The 10,748-nt window shown below is 37.8% G+C and overlaps 1 protein-coding gene across 3 annotated transcripts in view; it reads left to right on the forward strand.

Moving 5' to 3' along the window:
* The first annotated feature begins 2,729 nt into the window (after positions 1-2,729).
* Positions 2,730-10,748, forward strand: part of LOC107729411 (diacylglycerol kinase beta-like) — a 110,952-nt gene continuing 102,933 nt past the window's right edge. For all 3 annotated transcript variants that reach the window (XR_001638576.1, XM_016539899.1, XM_016539900.1), the window contains exon 1: positions 2,730-2,998. The gene's annotated coding sequence lies outside the window, so the exon portion shown is untranslated. The remainder of the gene's footprint in view (positions 2,999-10,748) is intronic.

Raw genomic sequence — 10,748 nt, forward strand, 5'->3', positions numbered from 1 at the left:
GTGCTGAAACTCCTCCGTGTGGGCGCGATCTCGCTTCTGAATTGCGAATAGCAAAAATGCATCATAGACAAATGTTTTGAAAAACAGCTGGCAACTCTGGTGAGATAGAATTTGCAAGATAATGTGTATATATATATCAATAATAAATGTATGTGTGTTTTATAAATTTTTCCAGTACCGATAGCAGAACCGTTAACGTCAGAGCTTGTCGATACTTCGGTCTTTCATAATTTAGCCCAGGGACCGATTAAATACCGGGTTTCGGTACCCATCCCTATTGGCTAGTCTCAGCCTCCAACATCACGCCGCTGAACGTCTGATGCATACGGCACACAAAATTGGAAACACTTCGGGAGTTTCGAAGTCATCATCTGATTGGTTGAATTATACAGGATTTCAGGGAGACGTGCGGGTCGCATTCTTTAACGTTCCGCCTGGAAACAAATATACCGTGACGCCAAACCCCCTCATGTTAGAAGAAAGCCCTTGTGTTTACAACTGTGATAATGAGCGCTTATCAGGATCAACTAAATGCTGGATTTTCAAAAGTATGTGAAATATTTAAAGTTCATGACATAGAATCTTTAAAATACCTCCAAGAGTTTTACACATGGTCTGTTTTTGTGGGGACATTTCCACGCCCCTAAACATGACGCGGCACAAAACGAAAGGTGATTATCCATTCAAAGGCGGTCCTTATCCATTCAAAGCGGCCAAGGTTCCCAGACATTCTGCCGTCAGTCTGAAGGTCTGGCTACGCAAGGCTAAGCATTGGCTAGTAATTTTTTTGTTTGTTTACTTGCCAGACTGACAATCTGTCATATCCTGTATATATATACTTTATATGTGTTTATAAAGCTTATATTTTCAAAAAACGTGAACATGTGAAGTCATATATAGTTATCTAAACATCCCCATGTAGTAGAGTTTGCACACTACTACACCTGTGTGTAACTGTAAATGTCTCTTAAGTTTTGTTACTGTTCTGTGCCCATCATCCGCTATTTCCACCGTTTAATCAAGCCACACTTTAAAACAACTTATTTCACATGTCATTGCATTTGCGTTAGCTCTCGTGTTTCATTCTCAATCATTAAAGTATTCGATTTCTACAGCGACTCATTTGGCGCACATCATTCTCTTTCTATTCACCGGTTCTAACTCTATAGCGACACCGACTTTTTAGCGGTTTGCCCGAGCATTGCAATTATTTTGCATTTACGAGAATTCAATTAAATGGCTTTCACAAATCATTTTTGTGTGTGTCCTGTCCACGGCATATTATTTCTTCTCCCTCTCTTTTTTTTGTGTGTGAGAAACGGTGCTCTCAGCAAAGGGACGGTGAGTTGTGCGCCTTCACACAGAGTTTACGGTACGTTAAATACAGGTAGGCCTACACTATGCATCCATTGAGATGAATTGAAAAATAGCACAGATCTCTTGACAGAGAGTAAGGCCCAATCCCAATTCTACCCTTTAGCCCTTCCCCTTTCCCCTCCGTTTCGCGCGTTCACGTGAAGGGGTAGGGGTGTCTCAATTCTCTTTTGGTTGGAGGGGGAGGGGTAGGGGAAGGGCCAGACAGCCCTTCAAACGAAGATTTTTCGGGACCACACTTCAAACGAAGGGGTATGAATTATCTCAGCGTAAACCGGCTTCAGCGGCAACATGGCTGCTTGAGCGAACAAAAAGACACATAGGCCTAAATGTAAGCATTTTTGACATTAATAAAGATTTTAACGAAAAGTAATGCACACTAGCACACCAGTATAGGTGTGTGTATGGTAGGAGCTAGACGACGTATGATGACGTGTGACGGCATAGTAGTGGTGTCCCAATTCTTAGGGGAATATTTTCACCCCTACCCCTTGACACTCTGTTTCAAGGGACAAGGGGAAGGGGTAGGCGGAGGGGTAGGGGAAGGGGAAGGGGTATAAAATAGAATTGGGATTGGGCCTAAAACTCTGAAGCGCTGAGTGTTCGGCGAGTGAAAATATATCTGTACTAAACTTATACTTAACCTCCAACTCACACTGGCAAGTAAAATCTAAGAATATATTAGCCAATGGCTAATGTTAGACATCATTTATTCGCACAGAGTGAAGATTTAGTTGCATATTACTCGCATTGTAGAGGGTTGTATTATCAATGTTCACAACAGTTGTGCTGATTTAATGTTTCTTGAAACAATGAATATAGTAGAAGTTGTGAATATATATATATATATATATATATAAATATATATATAAAACACTTTAGTAACATTATAAATATCTACTGTCAAAATTGATGAATTTGATGCGTCATTACTGTATAAAAGTATGAATTTCTTGCACAAAAAACTTTTGAACACTAGTGTATAAAATAAAAGTAGAAAAATATAGAAAATGTATTAAGTCACAGTAAATGACTCAAAGACTATTTAAAGCCATATGTTTTAAAGTTGATGTTAACAATACAAATGTCACATTATTCAGAATTCTTTATATATTATTCAGTTTTCTTTTAATCCCAAAAAGGCATTACACACATAAATGATTTTTAGAGTTTATTCTACATTATAGCACATTTTGTAAAAGACTGGAGAGGGGCACTAACTGTGGTGGTTAGGGTTGTTCACAAGGGGGAGGGCTGGCCCTATGAGAAGCACTTTGATATTGCACTGTTCTTGAGAGAGAGTGTGCAGAGCGAGAGAGCGAGAGAGAAGCGGAGCGCTCTGTAAACAGGCTGTCAGAAAAGAAAGTGCAGGGACATTTTCATCCGCTACAGCCAAAGGAGAGCGTTGCCTACAACACTGAAGGATAATCACGAGAGGGAGAGGGAGCGCGAGCGAGAGAAGGTTTAATTAATTCATGCAGGAGGGGAGGGATGTTTCTGCCGCTGACTGAGCTGGTTCCAGCACTGCCTGTAGCATTTTGTTTGTGAGCCCATCCATGCTGTGAACGTGACAGCACTCAGATCAGGCAGGATTTGACGTACACCATCACCTGAACAAGCAGAGGTAGGGTACGATTTGTCCTTCTTTGTCTCACGCACATCTGTTCTCTGCTCGCTCACGTACCGATAAGTGCTGTCTGCCGAGCCAGTGACCCTTGTTTTCCTCTCACGGTGTCTGTTCTCTTATGTCAACACTGAAAGCCTGCATATCAGATACTGTCACACCAAAACGTGCTCATTTATCTAGCTTTTTTGAATTAATTGGCGTGCTTTGTCTTTATTTTGGGTTTCTATCGCTCATCGTCTCACAGGAGTTGATTTTGGGTGTTTCCTGTGCTTTGTACAGTTCACGTGCAGGATGTTGCCTGCTTAGTGCTTTTGTTATGGTCTATATTGTCATAGTTTGTCTGTCATGTCAGAGCTGAGTGCAGATAGTGTTTATATTTCACACTCAGTTGAGAGATCAATGCCCTGGGTTGATGGATAGATGGCTTGTTGATGGATTCTGGTGATATGGGGGGAAATACAGCTCGACCATTTGACCAGGTTTGTTTGTCATCTTCCGTGATGTCCTGGAGCAGCCCACATCTCTGTTGTGAGGGAATGTAATCATTTTTGATGTGTGGGATGCTTCATTCTCTTCACAAACCTGTGCTGTCATGTAATTGGGAGATGCTGGTAAATCTCCAATCGGCTTGCTTAATTACAGCTCATCATGTAATCACCAAAGGCACAGGGTCTTCATGTCTCAACAGGATCTGTGGAGCAGGAACAGCGTGAGCTGTGTGTGTGTGTGAGAGAGAGAGCTTTTTCGCTGTAGCTGATTGAGGACGCGATTCATGTTGTCAGTCTTCAGAGAGGGCTGAATATTTGTTGAAGCTGAATGTTTGTGTGCATGTTTGCAAGTAATTAGATGTGCTCTCAATCATTAGAAAAAGACACGCTGGGTAGAAACATAACGAAAAAGAGTAAAGATTGCTCATGACACACTACCCAAGGTCATAAACGGCAGTCAGCCACGGAGTATCTTAATGGAGTCCACAATAAAGGAGAGCCTGAATAAACACTCACTGATCATACTGTTGTCTTTGGCTTGTCTCTCATCTTTACTATGCTGCTCTTGGGTAGATGAATATGTTTCTGTCTGCTGGAGAAGCACAGTGATTTTATCCTGGTGTCCTCACTGGAAGCACACATTACGAGAGCCACTCGGAGGGTCTGTATTAGTGTGGAAGTTTTCAAAACAAATAGAAAGGGAGCATGTTGTTTTATTTAAAAAATATTATATAGTGCTGTGGTTTTCAGTACATTAGTGTATTTCCTCTTCCTATTTCCACGTCATGATCAACTACTGTACTGTCATTCCTACAATAGTATTAATATTATTAAATGTAACTAAAAGTTTATGTGAATATAATTAGCTGCATAATGTAAATTGCATTTATTTCATATAATATTTCTTATATATTATCATTGCATTAAATATTATTGTTCAAACTTTTTTCTGAATTCAGAAGTATTGAAATATTGCTTTAAATATGTTTATTTTAGAAATATATGTAATCTTTTTCTCTTTGGTCTGGCTCTTTTTCACCTTTGGTCTGCCACTTTGTTAGCGCTCTATTGTTGATGTTCAGTTACATTAATAGACATTCAGACCGGATTGAAGGGCAGTAGGTTTCCCTTTAGCTGGGAATCAGAGCAGGTCTTGCCTGGCTTTTCCATGCGTTGACATTTATTTATACTTCATTTAAACATTTTTAAAGAAAAAAAAAGTGTTTTGTAAAGATTTTCTGATTTGGCACAACTGCAAAGAAGCCCACATGCCTAAATAATGGGATATTTGTGTTTTGAGATTGATTGCTTTATTCATGCCCATTTAGCATTGCTTAATTTCAGCAGTGCATGTCAAATACATGTACTGTTTCACCATCCATTACATTTATTTTGGACCATTAAGGATATTATGCTAAATCTCAGTTCAGTCAAACACTTTAGTAATGCATAAGTGGTAAATGCAGCTGTAAGTAATTACAGTTGTGAACATCATAAAGATGCTTTGTGGTTGCTCGCACTTAGAGAGTCATCGAGTTGTGTTTGATGTGAGAAAACAAGAAAACTCTAAAGCATGTCATGTAAATGCATCAGATAGGCCTAACAGTAATGGAGTGAGCACCAACAGAGATGCTAGTTAAACGCTTCTGTCTGCTCTTTAGGCCTGGACATGCTACGCTGATTCTGCTTCTGTGAAATCAATAGGAAAAAAATTAATCTTTACCCAGACAGCAACACGCGCACAGGCCCAGAAGAAGATTCACACCTAAATGCCCTCAGAGCATCCATCAATCAGATGACATTTTTGCTCAAGTTGTATGTTCTAGTGTGTGTGAGATGTTTGGTTGTTTCTTCTCTTTCTGATTTGTTCCACTGTTCCTTCTGTGGCCATAAATGTAAAACAGGGCTGCACCATGGATTTGTGGGGCCCTAGATGAGATCATGAAAATGGGCCCTACTGGTGTACATATATATTCATAGAACCACTGCAAACATTATGAATGTTTTACTTTTTTAGGGTAAAATGTATATGAATGTATTATGTAAAGTGTATATTTTAAGTCCTGCAACTGGTCCAGTGTTGTTATTGTTAACTAAAACTAAAACTTTTAAAATTAGTTTTGATTAATTGAAATAAAACTGAATTGAAATATGCATGTTATATAAACCTGAGAAAAACTTGACCTGGCAGCGTTATGTGAAGCGTTATGATTCCCACAGTTAATATGGATATATAGGACATCCCAGGGCTGATTATAAAATGGCTGTTGAGAGTGTGGCATTGACTATTACAAACTTGATCATTTCAAGAAAAATGCATTATTGTATGTCGTTAATAAAACATATTCCAAATGATCATAGGTTCATAATACATTTTCTGTTTTGTACTGCCTTCAGCAGTCTACACACAACAACAACGACAAAAAAAGACTCTGTGTCGAAACTCTATTTACACCTACGGTTCTCTCACACACATAGTGTGAATATTGTAACCTATTAATATGAGTGGTGAAATAAATATGCACTGCTTGAAACAGAAAAACAAAAAAATATATTTTTGTTAGCACAGATATTATCAGGTTTTTTCCCTTCCTATTTCTTTGTACGCTCATGACTGGGAGTTTCATGGGAAAGGCCCGTTTCTGTCAGTGAAATGGACCTATCAGGTCTCCTCCAGCATCTTCCCTATGGTTTGATAATGTTTCATCTTTAGCAGCCACTCTCATCTACTTTGTCAGAGCTCTTTCTGCTGGCTGCACGCCAGACCGTAGAGACTATTTGTGGAGAAGTTGAGACAGAAATATTACACCATACCTTATCATACTTCAAACTGCGACAAGCAACTGTTTGTGGGTTAGCGAAACTGTCTAATGAGTGGTGAGGGGTGCACATGGCAGCGCTGCTGTTGGCTCTGACTGGACTGTGACCTCTGTGGCCCAGCCGTGCCGTTTAATTCTATAACGCCCTGTGTTTATGAAAGCTGGGATTTTGGTATATCTGAGCCCCTCATTAACCTCACCTTCCCAGCTGTTCGGCCTGCTACTTTCCACAGGTTCTTCATTCATCACGGTGTCACTGCTGTCTCATTCTCCTGTGTATCAACTGTGTAGCGTCTGGACCAATCAGACACACCATTTTTCATTTGATTTAACAAATCAATTATTCATTAGATTAACAAACGTTCACAGACCCCTCACCCAATAAACATACTGGGTGCCAAGTTGTCTGTGAACAAGGCCCAGGACCCTGGTTACCATGGCAACCCTGACACCAGATACATTTACGACCTAATGGAATTTATGAATGTTTTACTTTTTTAGGGTAAAATGTATATGAATGTATTATGTAAAGTGTATATTTTAAGTCCTGCAACTGGTCCAGTGTTGTTATTGTTAACTAAAACTAAAACTTTTTAAATTAGTTTTGATTAATTGAAATAAAACTGAATTGAAATATGCATGTTATATAAACCTGAGAAAAACTTGACCTGGCAGCGTTATGTGAAGCGTTATGATTCCCACAGTTAATATGGATATATAGGACATCCCAGGGCTGATTATAAAATGGCTGTTGAGAGTGTGGCATTGACTATTACAAACTTGATCATTTCAAGAAAAATGCATTATTGTATGTCGTTAATAAAACATATTCCAAATGATCATAGGTTCATAATACATTTTCTGTTTTGTACTGCCTTCAGCAGTCTACACACAACAACAACGACAAAAAAAGACTCTGTGTCGAAACTCTATTTACACCTACGGTTCTCTCACACACATAGTGTGAATATTGTAACCTATTAATATGAGTGGTGAAATAAATATGCACTGCTTGAAACAGAAAAACAAAAAAATATATTTTTGTTAGCACAGATATTATCAGGTTTTTTCCCTTCCTATTTCTTTGTACGCTCATGACTGGGAGTTTCATGGGAAAGGCCCGTTTCTGTCAGTGAAATGGACCTATCAGGTCTCCTCCAGCATCTTCCCTATGGTTTGATAATGTTTCATCTTTAGCAGCCACTCTCATCTACTTTGTCAGAGCTCTTTCTGCTGGCTGCACGCCAGACCGTAGAGACTATTTGTGGAGAAGTTGAGACAGAAATATTACACCATACCTTATCATACTTCAAACTGCGACAAGCAACTGTTTGTGGGTTAGCGAAACTTGAGCTGATTCGCTACAACTGTCTGTGTGAGCCTGTCCGCTGTCCCGCTGGAGGCGGGTGATGTTACTGACATAGCTGGACAGCAGTGCACCTCTCCCTCTCTTTATCCCTTTCAGAAATAGTGTCCTAATTTGGTTGTGTTCTTCTACACTGTGGTTCAGGAGACTAGTGCAGTGGTCATACTCAGATGATGAATATAAAATCTTCTGACTGAATTAAAGGTAATGAATTATTTAAAAATGTTATCTTCATTTTAGGATACATTTGAGACGTTCGAGCAGGATGTTACTTGGTGTTCTGTGTGCTTACATTAATAGTAATATCTGAAAAAGCTGCAGTACCTAGATTTAAAATATTGTGTCAAATAATGTATTAAAATGGTAATGAATTGCACTGTGGCATATTTTATTAGTTATGAAATGCACACTACTCTTCAAAATTTGGGGTCATTTTAAAGAAAATAATACTTTTATTTAGTAAGGATGCATCAGATTCATCTAAGGTGACTGTAAAGGTTTTTAATTATTACATCAGATTTCAGATGATCAAATACATCACATTTTTTATTTTCTATTCATCAAAGAATCCTTGAAATGTATCATAAAAAATACATATATTCCACAAAAATAAGTTATAAAAATGCATCAAATCAGCATATTAGAGTGAATTCATTGGAATATATTGCATTTTAAAATATATTCACATAGAAAATAGTTATTTTAAAATGAAACATTTCACAATATTATTGTTTTACTGTATTTTTGTGTATGTATGTGTGTGTGTGTGTGTGTGTGTATAGAATGAATAGAGATTAAATGCTAGCATTTATTTCAATATAATTTGGTTTATAAAAATATCTGTATCTGTAAATACATTTTACCCATATGCATATGAGGAACACAAAAGCGTCTGCTTTGTAGTATGAGCCATAAATGGACTAAATATTTTTATATGCCACAAATAAGGTTAGGGTTAGTCCATAGTAGCACAGTCATTCTTGAGACATGGGACAAAACAGGTCCAGCAAGGGTAACTGCTATTAGGTTTAAAAATAAAAATATTTTCAATTTTAAATGTCATGAGGGATTAATAATAGAATGTATTTAACACAATTATCACCTTCAATTTAATTTTCTCATTATTATACCAATCTATGTTTCTTAATGTCCTCTCACTACATCTAATACAGTGTGTCCACAGAGAAGGGTTCAATCATTCATATGCAATAAAATGGATAAAAATGTTTTTTTAATGATGAAAAAGAGCTTGTTTTATCAAAAGCAACACTTAATAATATCTCCTATCAAAGCAAGGTTGTTTTTTAATGACACATGCATGTCAACATGCATGCATGCACTTGTCAACACCATCAGACATTCAATAAAATGTAATAAAATCAGGGAATATCAGGGGCAGCTGTCACTCTAAAGGACCCCCTTGCCACAGTTCACCTCTGCAGAGTACAGCAGTGTCAGACAGGCTCTGCTAAGTTCTATAGTTTTAGAATATTTTAAATCCTAATGTTAATATTTCCTTTGTCACAGCCATGATATGTCAACACCATCTTCCAATTTCTGAGGAAATTATTTTTGAAATATTTAGATAATTTTATTCTCCTGAAGCAGGCTCCATTAGCATCTAGCATCAACAGAAAAAAAATAAAATGGCTACGACATGAACTCCATTGGTTTTGTGAAAGAAATGACAAATTTGTCAACACCGTCAGATGTCACCACCATAAGATTTTGTGTTCCAATGATATATCAAAATACTTAAATGTGACTCTTGAATAAAAGCTTTATAAACAATAACATACTCACTGTTTGCTGTGTTTCTTTTAATACAGTAATTGACTGATTCAATGTATTTGATACAAATTCAGGTTTTCGTCACCTCCGTCAGATGTGTCAACTCCGTCAGTTGAATATTTTGATAATATTTCATTATGATATTTTATATTTGTTGTGGAATTGTTGGTCACATGTGAAAGTGTAATCTGTCTGCTAACACGAGAATGTGTTTTGAAATGTTAAAAACATCTTGAATGCTGTTAAAGATAAAGCTGAAATTACACAGTCCAAGGTAAAAAAAAAAAAAAAAGCACATTTTGTTAAAAAAGAGAAAAGTTGGGAGGTTGAATCAAAGCATAGCTCAGTAGCTTAGTACATGTAAGATACATAAATGTAGTTTCATTTGTCTGAGTACAAGGTTTTATTTTTTCAATTTTGCACCCTGTTTTGTCCCACTTCTCAAGAATGACTGAGCAGTTTAATTTAAACACAATAGAAGTCAAAGGAAGGTTTTCACCATGGTGTGAAACAAATGTGTGTGCGTGTGCGTGCGTGCGTGTCTGCAGACGGTTACTCGCTGGCGCATTGATCATGAGTGACTCTTCACTACACAGTAAAATACAGTTGGTTGACTAGCCAGCTAGCACCAGATTTCATTGGTTTCCACTGTGTATCAAAAAAGGAATAAAACGGTTGTTTTTCCATAATTAATAGATGTCCATTTATGTTCTTAGGTGCAGTACCACAGATAAGAACATATTTTACTGTAATGTTGTTTAGAATTGGTCTTGTGGAAAAGCATGACGCAGTTAAAGTGTCAAGTGCGGACTGAGAGGCTTGTAGATCTGGATCATTTCACATAATATTACAGTTGTACTTTGCTTTAAGTTCTTTACTATTGCATACATTTCTACATTAGGGGTGTAACGATTCATCGATATGGATCGATACGATGTCTGACGATACGATGCATCGATGCCACACGTAAAATATCGATATCTGTAGTATAAATAGGCACCTTTATTTTGGCACTGTCCACATTTTCACATAATGTCCGTCTATGCATTACCGCCAACGCGTGCATTCTCGTTCAAACTCACGTATCAGGACTCGATATAAGGACTGCCCGAAGGCTCAAGGTGAGAATAAAAGACGCTCGGCATTGTTGGCGGAACTGTCGAGCGCTGTGTGAGAAGTTTTCTGCGCACGCACACAGACAGCCGCGTCTACACCGCGTGAATACTAAATTGAGCTCTCTTCTGCTTTTTTGTGCATGGATGAATAAATACAGACAAAATTAC

Source organism: Sinocyclocheilus rhinocerous, unplaced genomic scaffold, assembly GCF_001515625.1.
Source record: "Sinocyclocheilus rhinocerous isolate Xijiao unplaced genomic scaffold, SAMN03320098_v1.1 scaffold3172, whole genome shotgun sequence".
Classification (NCBI taxonomy): domain Eukaryota; kingdom Metazoa; phylum Chordata; class Actinopteri; order Cypriniformes; family Cyprinidae; genus Sinocyclocheilus; species Sinocyclocheilus rhinocerous.